The sequence below is a fragment of the Crocuta crocuta genome, unplaced genomic scaffold, assembly GCF_008692635.1.
Source record: "Crocuta crocuta isolate KB4526 unplaced genomic scaffold, BGI_CrCroc_1.0 scaffold330, whole genome shotgun sequence".
Taxonomy (NCBI): domain Eukaryota; kingdom Metazoa; phylum Chordata; class Mammalia; order Carnivora; family Hyaenidae; genus Crocuta; species Crocuta crocuta.
This window is the reverse complement of record NW_027530521.1, coordinates 3,344,443-3,357,008: the sequence shown is the minus strand read 5'-3', so window position 1 is coordinate 3,357,008 and position 12,566 is coordinate 3,344,443. Positions and strand designations below refer to the sequence as shown.

The following is a 12,566-nucleotide window of genomic DNA, read 5'->3' as shown; positions in this document are numbered from 1 at the left end:
GGACCCCTCCCTTCCCGCAGGGCCCCGGAGCAGGGCAGGGGGCGGGCCCGGGGCGTGTCCTCCAGGGGGCGGGGCCTGGCCCAGCGGCAGTGTTTCCCCGACGGCCTCGGGGAGGGGGACTGCAGAGCGACTGAGCCCAGGGCTGCGCAGTCGGACAGCGACGGATTTGCGGCTTGCAGCGCCCAGCGGAAAGCAAAGCCAGCAGGTGAGAAGGGGCAGGGGGGAGGCCGGCCAGACGAACAGTAGCAAAGTTCGTTTTTATCCTTACTTCAGAGCCGCTCGGGCAGCTCTCTCGGCACGAGTGACAGACGGGGCTAAGGAGGCAGCTGTTGGGTGAAAAGGAGCNCGGACTTCTCGGTTCCGTAAACGGAGAAGGTTGAACCAGGTGCTCCTGTTGAACTTCCTGCTCCGGTTTCCATTGCTCACAAAACCCTGGAAGGTGAGGGCTGGCAGGTGAGAGCGAACCGCAGTCCCTAGGTCAGGGAGGGTATTCACAGCACGTTGGCCAACCGCACTTTCCCTACCGAGTAGCCCTGAGCCAAGTGAACTCTCCAGGAGCCTTAAGCGAATTACTTTTAAAGATCACACGGGTTCTTCTTCGCTCGGCCCTTGAACCCACAAGCCCTGGGAAGCAGCCTACATGGGGGAAATGTCAGTCTCCGCTTCCCTCCGACACAGATCCCAGGAAGCTTCAGACCAGAACCTCAGTGGGGCTTCTGTTGCCTTCCTGGGGCATTTCCAGGTGAGCTGGCCTGGAAGGCCCTGCTTGGAAACCAGGGACACGTTCTCAACGGGGTGAGAGGGGAAAAGAAGGGAAAACCCCACCACACTTTGGGCCCACAGTTGAGCCCAGGGCCCTTGCCACATGGTCAGGGTTAGTTCTTGGGCTGGGGCTTTCTGTTCCTGGTGGTAGTGGATGGTCTGTGCCAGGGCCCTGGTAGTGGTCAGTGGTCAAGATCTTCGGCTCTGGGATCAACTGACAAGGATCCCCTCTCCTCCAAGCTTCAGTTTCTTCATCTGTAAACTGCAAGCAATGACAGTAGCCACAGGCGGCGGCAAAGGCTACATAGAATAATGTGTACACAGTGTTTAGCATGACACCAGGCACCCGGTGAGGCCTCACTATATGACAGCTGCCCTGATGCAGATGGGCAGGTGATGGGCTGGCTTCCCGCCTAGGAATGAGCCTGTTTTTGGAGGGCCGGATCCTAGCTGCCGCCCCTGCTGACCTTGTGAGAGCCAGAAATCGCCACCTGCCATCTGCCCCGCTTTGTCCATTTCAGGTTTGGGGAGTGTGTCCTCTGGACCAAAGAGTTTTCTGTAACAGTGCTTGAGGTCGGTGGTTGTCTAATTCAATGCACCCCAAAATGTTTACTGAACACCTACTATGTATTACATGGAGCTGGGAGACACAGAGGTGACCGAGCCAGACCTGGGCTCTGCCCTCATTTTGAGTTGCTGACTGAGGGCTTTCCCACCCCCAACATCCTCCTGCTGGGGAAGATAACTCACACCCAGGACTTGGGGCCAGATGAGATTTCATGAGTTTGTCTCGCTCTAGTGTGTAGAATCCAGCTGTTCCATTGCACACTTGGCCTGGGGTGAGGGTGAGGGTTAGTGTGTTACCTGTTGTTGTTTTTTTAAAGATGTTTTTAAAAGTTTATTCATTTTGAGAGACAGCGAGCAGGAGAGGGGCAGAGAGGGAGAATCCCAACCAGGCTCTGCACGCACTGTTAGGCGGAGCCTGACCCTGACCCCGATGCAAGGCTCAACTCACAATCCTCAAGATCATGACCCGAGCTGAAATCAAAGCGTCAGATGCTTAACCGACTGAGCCACCCAGGCACCCCGTTACCTGTTTGGTCAAGGCTGGGTGCCGAAGGAGCCTGGGGGTGCTTCAGGCCGACTCCCTGAATGTCCTGGGGAGATGAGCCCTACACTTTGGAACCTGCTAGAAAGTAGTATGGGACAGAGTCTGACTGAAGGCTGCACTGTGTGGAGGAGACAGTGCATGTGTCTATGGGAGAGGAAAGTGCTTAGAAGTAGGGAGACATTGGAGAAACCAGGGCAGAGGGCCGGGGGCTTCCTGGAGTTGCTGACACTTGAGCAACACTTTCTGCCTGGGCTCCCAAGTCCTGGCTGGGTTTGGATCAACTTGGGGCCACAGACCTCCCTGTCCAAGCATGTGAATGGCATAAGGTTAGAGTGTGGGGTAGGGGGGGAGGAAGAGGGTCAGTAGGTGGGGCTCATGGCAGGAGGAGATGTTCATCTCAAACAGGACTTAGTAAGCAAATACTGGGACATCTTCCCCACCACCCCTCCAGCTCACATGACAAATGACGAAGAATGACACACTGCCCCCATCCTTAGTTGTTTACCGTCTGGGAAGGGATACCAGTGACTGATAGGAGATAAATGAAGAAAGTATTGCTGGGAAATTTCATGGAGGAGGTGGGGTTTTGGGTGGGTCTTAAGGATTGGAAGGGTTTCAGCAGCTACAATGGAAGTTTTGGGCAGAGGAAAATACCTTGGCAAAGTCCAGGAGGTCAGCGCGTTCAGGGAATTTTTAAGAAATTGCTAGGCTGGTCAGTCTGGCTGAAGAATTGGAATCACGCAGGGATGTGTAGGGAGAATGGTAGGCTGGGTCAACTTATGGAAGGCCTTCAATGCCAAGGTGAAATGTTTGGATCTGATTTGTAGAAGGTGAGAGACTGAAGGCTTTTGAGCCAGGGAGTGACATAATCAGAGGGGCTCTTTAGGAAAGGCAATTGCTTGATGTCCTGGGGTGAGGGACCCCACTAGTCAAGAGAGAATGATCTGATGGCTGTGGTGATGGGGAAGGAGCTGGGAGTGGAGGAAGGGGCTCCGTCAAAAGGGTGGGAGGGGAGCCAGGGTGACGTGGGGAGAGCAGAAAGGGTCCCTATGTATGTCCTGTTTGGCTTTGTTTCCCCATTGAGCCTAGACCCTGGTGCATAGTAGGAGCTCAGCGGTGCTGGGGAGGGTGATAACATGCNGGGGGGGGGGGGGACTGTGCTTGCCACGAGGCATCTGGGCCAGGCAGAGCTTGCACCCCTCAGCGGTGGATGTGAGAGCATGGTGGAGGAGAAGAAGTGCGGAGGCCCTCTCCCTCCTAGCTGCAGCCCAGGGAGGGCTGGGGTGAGAGATTAGCAGTGGGACACAAGTTTCCCGTGGGGGGGGGGGGGGGAATTTTGGTTGGCCCTTGTGAAGTTTCTGCAACATGGGCCAGTCCCTTCTCTCGAAGCTTCAGACTTCCTGAAAGCTGCTCCCCCTCCCCCTGAGGACCAGACCCAAGCCCTGAACCGTCTTTTGGGTTTGGAGCCTCTGGGGACAGCCGGCACCCCCTGTTTTGGGCTTGGCCTTGACCCCTTGCTCCAAACCGTTAGACCCACTTCCTCCCCCCCATGGGAAGCTCAGAGGGGGCGGTTATGACTTAATCAAGAGCATCAAACAGTCAGGAGTTGGCTCTGTGAAAGGTGGGAGGGAGGGAAGGGGGGGGTTTGGGACAGGATGGGGCCAGGGCTGGGGGCCTGTTTAATCTCAGCAGGAACGGCCCTGCCCACCAGCTTCCCCTGCTCTAAGCCTGGATCTGAGGAGGCAAGAGGGAAGCCCAGAGGTAAACACGGCCTGCAGTGTGCTGTGTCTTGTTCCCCTCCTCCCCTCGTCCCCATGCTGCCTGCTCATGAGCAGGCCAACTGCGGGCTCAGGGCCTCCGTAACAGGCGCAGCTGGTATGTGTGTCTGGGTGGGGGTGGGGGGTGGGGGGGTGGGGGGTGCCTGACTCACCCCAGGGGTTCCCCCTACGCTATGGGCTGTCAGCAGCTGATTCACTCTGTGCTGACGCAGAGAAGCAGCTGAGGAGAAGGAAGAGGCCCGGACTCTGGTTCTTGGATTCAGTTCCAGCCCCTTGGCGTACTGGCTGTGTGACCTCGGATAAGTTCTTTCTCATCTCTGGGCTTCCTTCTCTCTCTGCTGCGCTAGTGGCCCGTTCTTTAATTCGACTTTTAGGAAGTCCTGGAGCCTGGGGTGTGTGTTTGTAAAGTAGGGCACATGTGAGCACACGCACATGTGCACGCGCACGCGCACACAGTCACAGCACAGAGTGGAACTGGGAGACTCCTCGCGCACATGCGAGAGTTGGACCCACCTCCCTCGCTCCCCCGCCTGAAGCAGCCTTACCTGCCTGTCTGCAGATTAGGGAGATGGCGGAGCATGGTGGCAAAAAGCTGGACTTGGGAGCTAGACCTGGCTCTGCCCCTTGCTAACTTTGTGACCCTTTCTGCGCCTCAGTTTCCAAATCTGTGGATTGGGTGATGGTGATGACCTCATAGCATGGCGTGAGGCCCAAAAGAAGCAATGCCTTGCCCAGCACATGTGTACCCCCACCATGGTGACTCTAAGCTTTCTGAGGGTAAATAGATCTGAAGATGGATGGCAGAGTTTTCTCCAAACCCTTCCTTTCCCTATACCCGCCCCCACCCCGCACTTGTCTACACAGAGTACTTTCCTCTTCGTGGCTGCTTTGTGGCATATGGAGTGGCTCTGTGCAGGCTCTTAGGAAGTGATGGTTGAATGAATAAGTAAGTGATTCTCCTTGGGGTGGCCCGGCGGGNCCCGCCCCGCCGGCTCCTGGAGCCTGGGTCCAGGGAGGTGAGAACGGTTCGGTTCAGCCGATGTGGGATTGCTTCAGTCAGAGCTCCAGCTTCCCTTCTGAGGCCTGGCCTTTCCCCTCCAGAGAGGGGAACAGCTCTACTTCCTCCAGCTCTGGTAGTCAGGGGCCACTTTGGCCCTTAGTGTACCCTGACTCAGCCAGAAAAGGTGCCTTCAAGTCAGCAGTTATTTGGGGGCAAGGTGCTGCTTCCCTCTGCAGGCACAGAGTCAGGGCAGGGGGAAGGAGAAGGGAGCCCTCTGGGAGGCTCATCCCTGATCATAGCTCTGCAGACCACCAGCTCTGTAACTCTGGGAGGCCCCTCACTCTCCCCTTTGACTTCTTTCCCCACAGTGGGAGCCCCTGAGTCTTCTTTGAGTCCTGCTCCTGACTTTCCTTGCTGTGTTGAGGGGTGATCCAAGATGGAAGTTTTCGTTTCTGGACTTGGCTCATAAAGCCAATTCAGGAAAGTGGACAGAGTGTTGGAGTCTGGGCATTAGGGAGTCTGGGTTCGGGTCCGGGCTTCACTGTGAAGTTGCAGGGTGACTTTGTCCAGGAAGGTGACCTTCCAGGTAGGTTTGCTACTTCAGGCAGCAAGTGCTCCAGAAGCCTGCCTGGGGTCCACTGGGCTTGGCTCAGGGTGGGAAGGAACCATAAGCAACGTCACAAACCAAAGTGCCTGAGGATGATTCCTGGCCCTGCCACTTACCTGTTGGCCGTGACCTTGGGCAGGTGTCTTGGTCTCTATGCATCAGTTTAAACATCTAAAATGGAGATCATAATAGTACTCACTTCATAGGGTTGTTGAGAACAATTTGAATTAATGTGTGTGAAGCACTTGTGACACGTGCCTGGCACATAATAAGTGGTGTGTATGTATCAGCTGGTTTTGGTAGTGCTGCTGTTTTAATAGGAAGCAGGATTTCAGTATTCAGGCGGGGGCGAGAAAGCTTGGTGAGTAGCCTGAGTCTGGGGATCAGGAGACCCGGGTTCTGATCCCAGCCCATCCTTTACACCTGCCATTTGCCCTTGGGCAACTTACAGCCCGTCATGGGGTTCACCGTTAAATATTATCCTGCACTTGCTGTATTTGGCTTTTGCAAGCGAGGCCCACACAGTGTCACAGTGGGCAGTTGTAGGGGTTTATCCAGAAAGAGGACTCCAGGGCCCAGCCTGCTCTTCTGCACCGAGATAGACAGCCACTGAGATGGGCGGGTCCTGGGGCCATCAAGCAGGCACTGCCCACACAGAATGGCAGAGCTACCCCCACCCTCCACTGTACTCAAGGCTGAACAGTGGATGAGTAAGTACATTTGAATACTCACATAACAACGGGATTAGACAGATCAGATTACAGCCCTTTATTTTATTTTTTATTTTTTTACTTTTCCCCATTTTCTGAATCCTCTGCAATGATCTCCATATTTTTATGCTCAAGAAAGGGGCAACACACTATACAATAAAGTTATCAAAGAACTTTACACAGTTAAACAAAAATGTGTTAGTTGAACTTGGGATCATATTTAGGTCTTTGTTAATAAATGGTATATATAGATATAGATCTGTATACAGATAGGTCAGGGAGGTGGGTTGTCTATGCGAAACAACAGGGATCTATGTATAGATTTGTCAGGCCTCAGAAGACAGACGGACTGTCTGTGGGGAGCCCCGGAGCCCGGGAGACAAGAGTCATCTGTGGATGGGAGTGTCTTCCAACTTCCGTCGTGGGCGCTACACTCTGAGTGATGCCTGTTTAGGAAGCTTCACCAGAGGGCTTAATTTCCTCACGTGTCAACTAGGGATGAAAGTTGTGATATCTACTTCAGGGCGGTGCTGTGTAAAGGAGCTTGACACATGTAGAGAGAACCCCTTTTCTGAATTTGGAATCAAATGAAAACAGATGACAAAGACGGGGCTCCAAACGGAAGTGTCATCCCTGAGAAGGCTGGCTGGAGAGCACGGCTGTAGATCCGGGGCCCAGAGGGCCTGCTAACCGTCTGCCCTCGAACTGGCAGAGTCACCTGTCCGGTCACGGGCAACGCTGCGCAGGGGCCAGCCTCCTTACCAGGAGCAGGTGGTAGAGGCAGAGAGCAGCCCAGACATACGCAGGCAGCCCGCTCTGGGGGAGGAGGAACCCCACAGAGCATGCCCAGTGTGTCTCCTACACGAGCCAATCACCCAAGCCACTATTGGGGTCCCGGAAATAGAGGAGGGGACGGAGCAAGACCAGAGGTGTTCCCCAGGTAGAGGACCCTCCACAGAGAAGTAGAGGGGAACGTGCCTTCCCCTGATAAGTAGAAGGCCCTTTGAATGATGCTGGGTATTCAGTTAGCACTCCATAAATGTTAATTTGTCGTTGCTAATAATAATGATAGCAATGAATAATTCTACGGTGGGAAAATGACTTTCCCACTGTTTTAGGAGACCTGGTTTCTTAGAATGCTTTTGCAGTGGGACCTGTTGAGATGCCCTGGTGTAGAGAGAAAATTGAAACTCAGTGGGTGTGGGGGAGGATTGATTTGTCTGAGGTCCTTGCATACATGAGTGGGTGGCTAGTCCTTGGGTCCCTGTGGTTTTGCGTAGACAATCCACCTCCCTGACCTCTCTTGAACACCTAGCAGAGGAGTAGCTGGGGAGGTGTGTCATCTACTTGCACTGGGTGTTTAGAGGCTCTCCGGAATACTCTCTGATCTCTGCCCCACCCCCACTCCTGGCACCGTTGAGCATCAGGCTGCTCTTTTGCCCGGAGACTGTATAGCTTGTTTTTCAAACTGCATATCAGATCCCTTGGAGATGAGCTGCAAGTAGGGGACTTAAGTATGGGCCAGCTCTTCTTCCCACCGTCTGCTCACCGTTGGGCAAGTTTCTCAACCGCTCGGCACTGTGGTCTCCTTATCCGTGAACTGGGTAAGGATAGAGGAACGTCTGCCATGGCTTGCCCGGGGGAGGATTAAATGAGGTAATGGACATGGGTGAAGTACTTACCAGTGGGCCCAGTGCAGAATGCACCCTCAGTAAAGGCCGGAGACTGATGAAGGTGGTTATGATGCATGAAGGCTGTGCCTGCCACTCCTATTGAGAAATGACAGGGTCCTCCTCCACAGAGATGAAGATCTCCGTTCTGATGTAAAGGAGCTTTCCAGGGCTCTTTGGAGCTCTGAGGACCATAGAGGACCTCAGCCTTCAGTGTGCTAACTCCTCCATCGGACGGTCTGAGCCCAGCTTCGACCTGACCGTTCCTGGCTTCGAGTGAAGGCACCATTAGGGGCTTGTGCCCACACTAATGGTCTTGTGAGCATCTGTGCGGTTCACCGAGCCAGTCTACTGAACAGCATCCAGCCTTCGCTTGTATACCTCAAGGCTTGGGGAGCCCACTGTCTTTCCTCTCTGCCCAGATCTGGCTCTTAAAACACACGGTATACAGTCTGAACAAACCCATCCTCCCTTAGATTCCACCCGTGGCCCTGATTGTGCTCATTGGGATGATGTCCACACGGAACATGGACACTCCCGAGGGGAGACCAAGTCCCCCTTTCGGCAGCGGCCGCCAACTGTTTAAAAAATATCGTCTCTTTCTGAACCAATGGTGCATGGGTGTATGCACATGCTCACACACACACTATCACTATTGAAGAAATATTTTTTGTGGAAAAATTTGGAGGTTAAGGAATAGATGCAAAGGAGGCAATAACAGCTCAGAAAGAAGGACTGTGAGCAGTTGGGTGTTTATACACACACACACACACACACACACACACACACATATACTCACATACTCTGGGGATTATACCGCGTGACCCACGGCCTCTGCTGCCGCTTCAGGTTAACATCGTAGAGGGAGGATTTGTCCATGTTATTCAATATTCCCCCACAGCCTGTTTCCCAGCTCCGTAGCATCACACCACGTGGATCCGCCATGACCCAGTTAAGCATTCTCCTGTGGTTGCACAGTTAGGCCATTTTAAATTTTTCATTAGCTTCCACATGGCTGCAGTGACCACTTCGTCCATACATATACCTTAAGCTCAAATCCATCGCTCTCCGTGGAGTGAATTCCTAGAAGTTTTTAAACTCACGGTCTGAGGACCAGAAGCCCTTTCCCCAGTGCCCACCAGGATGTACCCCCCAACTTAGCTCCAGCACCACTGGAGAGAGAGGGCACCATGTCCTTAATATGCTAGGTAGAAAGTGTATAGAAGGAAGGAGGCCCATGCTTAGGGGGGTGAAGAGGGGTGTGATTTTGTGTGTGTGTGTGTGTGTGTGTGTGTGTGTGTGTGTGTAAGAAGCAGAAAGAGAAAGATGTGGGGGAGCTTTTCGTCTTCAGTCATAGTCTGACTTTTGACCCTCTTCCTGTCTCCTTTCCAGGAGCCTGTGGTGTCATTAACTCATTAGGAGATCTCTTTACTATTTAATGACCTTTCTCCATGGTGACTCCTGCCTTCCCAACAGCCTTCTGGGAGCCCGGGAATGGGACAAGGAGTCTGTAAGAGGACGCTCGTCTGGACTAAGAGTTGGGTCGGGGAGGGGTGCGGTGGTTCTCAAACTCTGACCTGTGGCAGACCCGCCTGGAGGGTCTGTTAAGGCACAGATCATACCCCCAAGGGTTTCTGACGCCACTTGCCCGAGTTGCAGCCCGGGAATGTTGCCTGGCTAATGTGTTGCTAGGGGATGCTGTCGCTGCTGGTCTGGGAACTACAGTTTAAGAATCCGTGGCATAGCGAAGGGGGCAGGGGAGGCTGTGCGGTCTCAGCTCCTGGTCCTGCTGATGGAAGAGCCTTTGTCCTACTTCGTACAGGGCTTGCGTGAGGCCCGGACTCCCATTCCCCCCGCCTCCACCTCTGTGCAGGACGACAAGATGTTTATCACCATCCCCATTGTACAGAAAGGAAAACTGAGGCTCTGACAGGCAACCTAATACGTCCAAGGATGCCCTCAAAGCCAGAAGGGGCACCAATGCAGGAACCCATTCCTTGCCACCTCTCCCTGCTCCCCTCCCCACCCCTCCTTGCCCCCCACACTGTATCACACACTCTAGGCTTCCCTCCTGTGGGTCCGGTGCAGAGGAAGTGGTGCCTTCTCTGAACACTACACCTGCCCCAGGGGACCCAAGTGAGGGGGCCCCGAGGGCACGTTCCCCCACACTGTCTCTGAGCCAGGGTCTTGCTCTACTTTTTATCACCCCCACCCCCCACCGCCCAGTAGCCGTTCAGTAACATGATCATCTTCTCAGGTCTAGTGTTCTCCAGCCGGTTTATGTTCCCAGTTATTGTTCCGGGCATTTTCCTGGGAAGCCGCTGCCCGGCAGGCACAGCAGAGGATGAGGAGAGAACCCTCATCCACCGAGCATCTAGTATGTGCTGGGCCCCGCCTGTGCAGCCGTGTGTCGGTCACCCTCCCGCCAGCGTCCATTTTACAGATGAGGAAATGGAGGGGTCCAGAGCTGTAGCGACCTGGCCAAAGTCACAGCTGAAAGACACAGAGCTGGGCTTTCGATCCCAAACTCCAAGGCTGGGCCCCCTCGCCTTGAGTGGTGGTGCGTCCTGGACCCGTGGAGCTGGGGGGCTGCCTGTGCTCTACCCACGACTTGCGCAGAGAGGGTTGGCCCAAGGGGCACAGCTGCCCTGAGATTTGGGGTCTTGCCCAGGAGGGCCCTGGCCTAGACATTGGGAGACCCAATTCAAATGGCGCTTTGCTGCCGTCTGGCTGTGTGACCCTGGGGAAGCCGCTCCCCTCTTCAGGGTGTTGGAGTTCTCATTTCTGCTAATGATACGTTGCGCTTTATAGCTTTTAGCAGTGGACATTTTTTCACGTATTTACTCATGCAAACCTCCCAACACCCTGTGAAGTAGGCACGGAGGGTATTATTTCTGAGCCCATTTTACAGATAATGACAAGCTGTGAGTGAGAGGTCTGGGATCCTGTAGCCACAGAGGCGCTGGAGCGAGGACTTGAGCCCGCGTGGCCTTGCTCGCCATCCTGAGCCTGGTCCGTCGCCCCGAGCTGCCTCCTTGATAAGGAGGGGAAAGCCTGGCCTCCTCTTAATTCTCAGCCTCTGCATTGGGGATCCCAGGGCTCTTCCTTGGGCTGGTGGATCATAGGTGCAAGGGGCTCCAAGAAAGGACCGTACTGGGATACTTGCTCTGGGCCAGGAGCCTGCGGAGGGAAGATAGTGGTTCGACCACCCCTGTTACTGCCTTCTGCCTGGGCATTTGGGGCCCCTGGTGATGGAGGGAGGTGGGTCCGGCCCAGCTGTCCTTCCACTTCAGCTCCTGGCTTCCCCTGGGAATTGTGCCTGCTCCCCTGTACTCTTGCACAGTACAGAATTTTCTAGACTCCCAGACCACGGTGTCCAAATGCCCTCACCTCCTCCCTTACCCCCTGACTCAAGTCTTCCTCCTCCTTCTAGGCCCGGCTCCAGCCACCTGCCTCTCTGGGGCCAGCCATGCACTCTGGCCAAGCTAGCTCGGCTGTCTGGGGTTCTGCCAGTGGGTGAGCTAATTAGTGGGTGAGCTAATTAACCAGGATAGTTAACTCCCCACCGAGGCCGTGAGACCAGGAGCTGTGGCTGCTGTCGGTCTGAGCCCCTGAGGGGCCCACCAGGCTGGCAGGGCTCAGGGTACCGGGTCTGGGTGGGCCAGGCATGGCTGATCCCCTCAGGGTCAGCCTCAGACTTGTGGCTCTCACCCTTTGTGACCCTGAGCAAGTCCCCTATCTCCTCTGACCCCTGGCTCCCTTCTCTTAAAAATAAAGCTACTTTCCTCACTGACGCTTGTGAGGCTTGCATGAGATAAAAGGATGCAAAACACCTACCACTGACGTCTGGTGGGTTTGAGGCACTCAGGAAATGCCTCTTCCTCCCCTCCCCTGCAGTCAGCTCGCCTTCATTCTGCCTCCACCCACCTAACGCCTTGGTCTAAGACCCGCTCTGTATCTGCTCTGCATGGGGGTGTTCCAGGCTGATAACAGGGGAGGGATTGGGCAGAGGAACAGAATCAGCTGCAGGCATAGATGTGGGGTTTCTAAAAAAAATTTTTTTTAACGTTTATTTTTGAGAGACAGAGCACGAGCAGGGGAGGGGCAGAGAGAGAGGGAGACACAGAATCTGAAGCAGGCTCCAGGCTCTGAGCTAGCTGTGAGCAGCACAGAGCGCGATGTGGGGCTCGAACCCACGAACCGTGAGATCATGACCTGAGCCCAAGTCAGACGTTTCACCGACTGAGCCCCCTAGGCGCCCCCAAACATAAACGTGTTTAATCAGGCTCTGCCAGGTCTAAGTTGGGGCCCCCGACACGGTGCCTCCCTGAGCCTGTTTCCTGATCTAGAGAAGGGGGTACTCCTGCCTTCTGTGTTCTTGGGACCGCGCTGGGGCCTTCCTGGTAGGGTAGGGGTGGGAAGGCAGGTGACCCAGCTCAGCATGGTTCATTAACATGTCTTTTCCTGGTGTGGCATGACCAGTCCCCTCGCCCTCGGACACCAGGAGGCTCACCAGGCCGTTGAGTCCTTGGCTCGGGGCCTGGTGCGCCAGGTTGTCTGGGGGCAATAGCGTGTCTAGGCAGCCAGGCCTGAGGCCCTGCCCGACTGAGACCGAGGTGGGTCCCCGCAGGTCCCCAAGGTCTGCCACGCCTGGCCCCTGGGGCCCCCTGGGGACACAGATCCCTTCCTGTAGCGCCATGCGCTTTTGCTTCCCATGTCTGTCTGTCTGCACACAGGACCTTCTCACGGTGATAATAATCACACGCTTCCCTTTATTGTGCTCAAACGGTTTTATTCCTAAATCCCCCACCTCCCTGGAAGGTAGGAATGAGCTGTCCTTATCCTAGAGAAGGAAGGGGGCTTGCCAAGGCCCGCTGCTGGGAGTCAGGGCCTCTGGGCCTCCCCACCCAGCCCCGTCCCCCCCCAGC

General features: G+C 55.0%; 1 protein-coding gene across 2 annotated transcripts in view; it reads left to right on the top strand.

Annotated features, from left to right (window-relative positions):
- Nucleotides 1-89: 89 nt before the first annotated feature.
- The window catches only part of CD82 (CD82 molecule), a 46,941-nt gene continuing 34,464 nt past the window's right edge, over nucleotides 90-12,566 (top strand). The window contains exon 1 of one of the 2 annotated variants that reach the window (XM_077767459.1): nucleotides 90-205. The gene's annotated coding sequence lies outside the window, so the exon portion shown is untranslated. The remainder of the gene's footprint in view (nucleotides 206-12,566) is intronic. The other variant, XM_077767457.1, reaches the window with a different exon arrangement.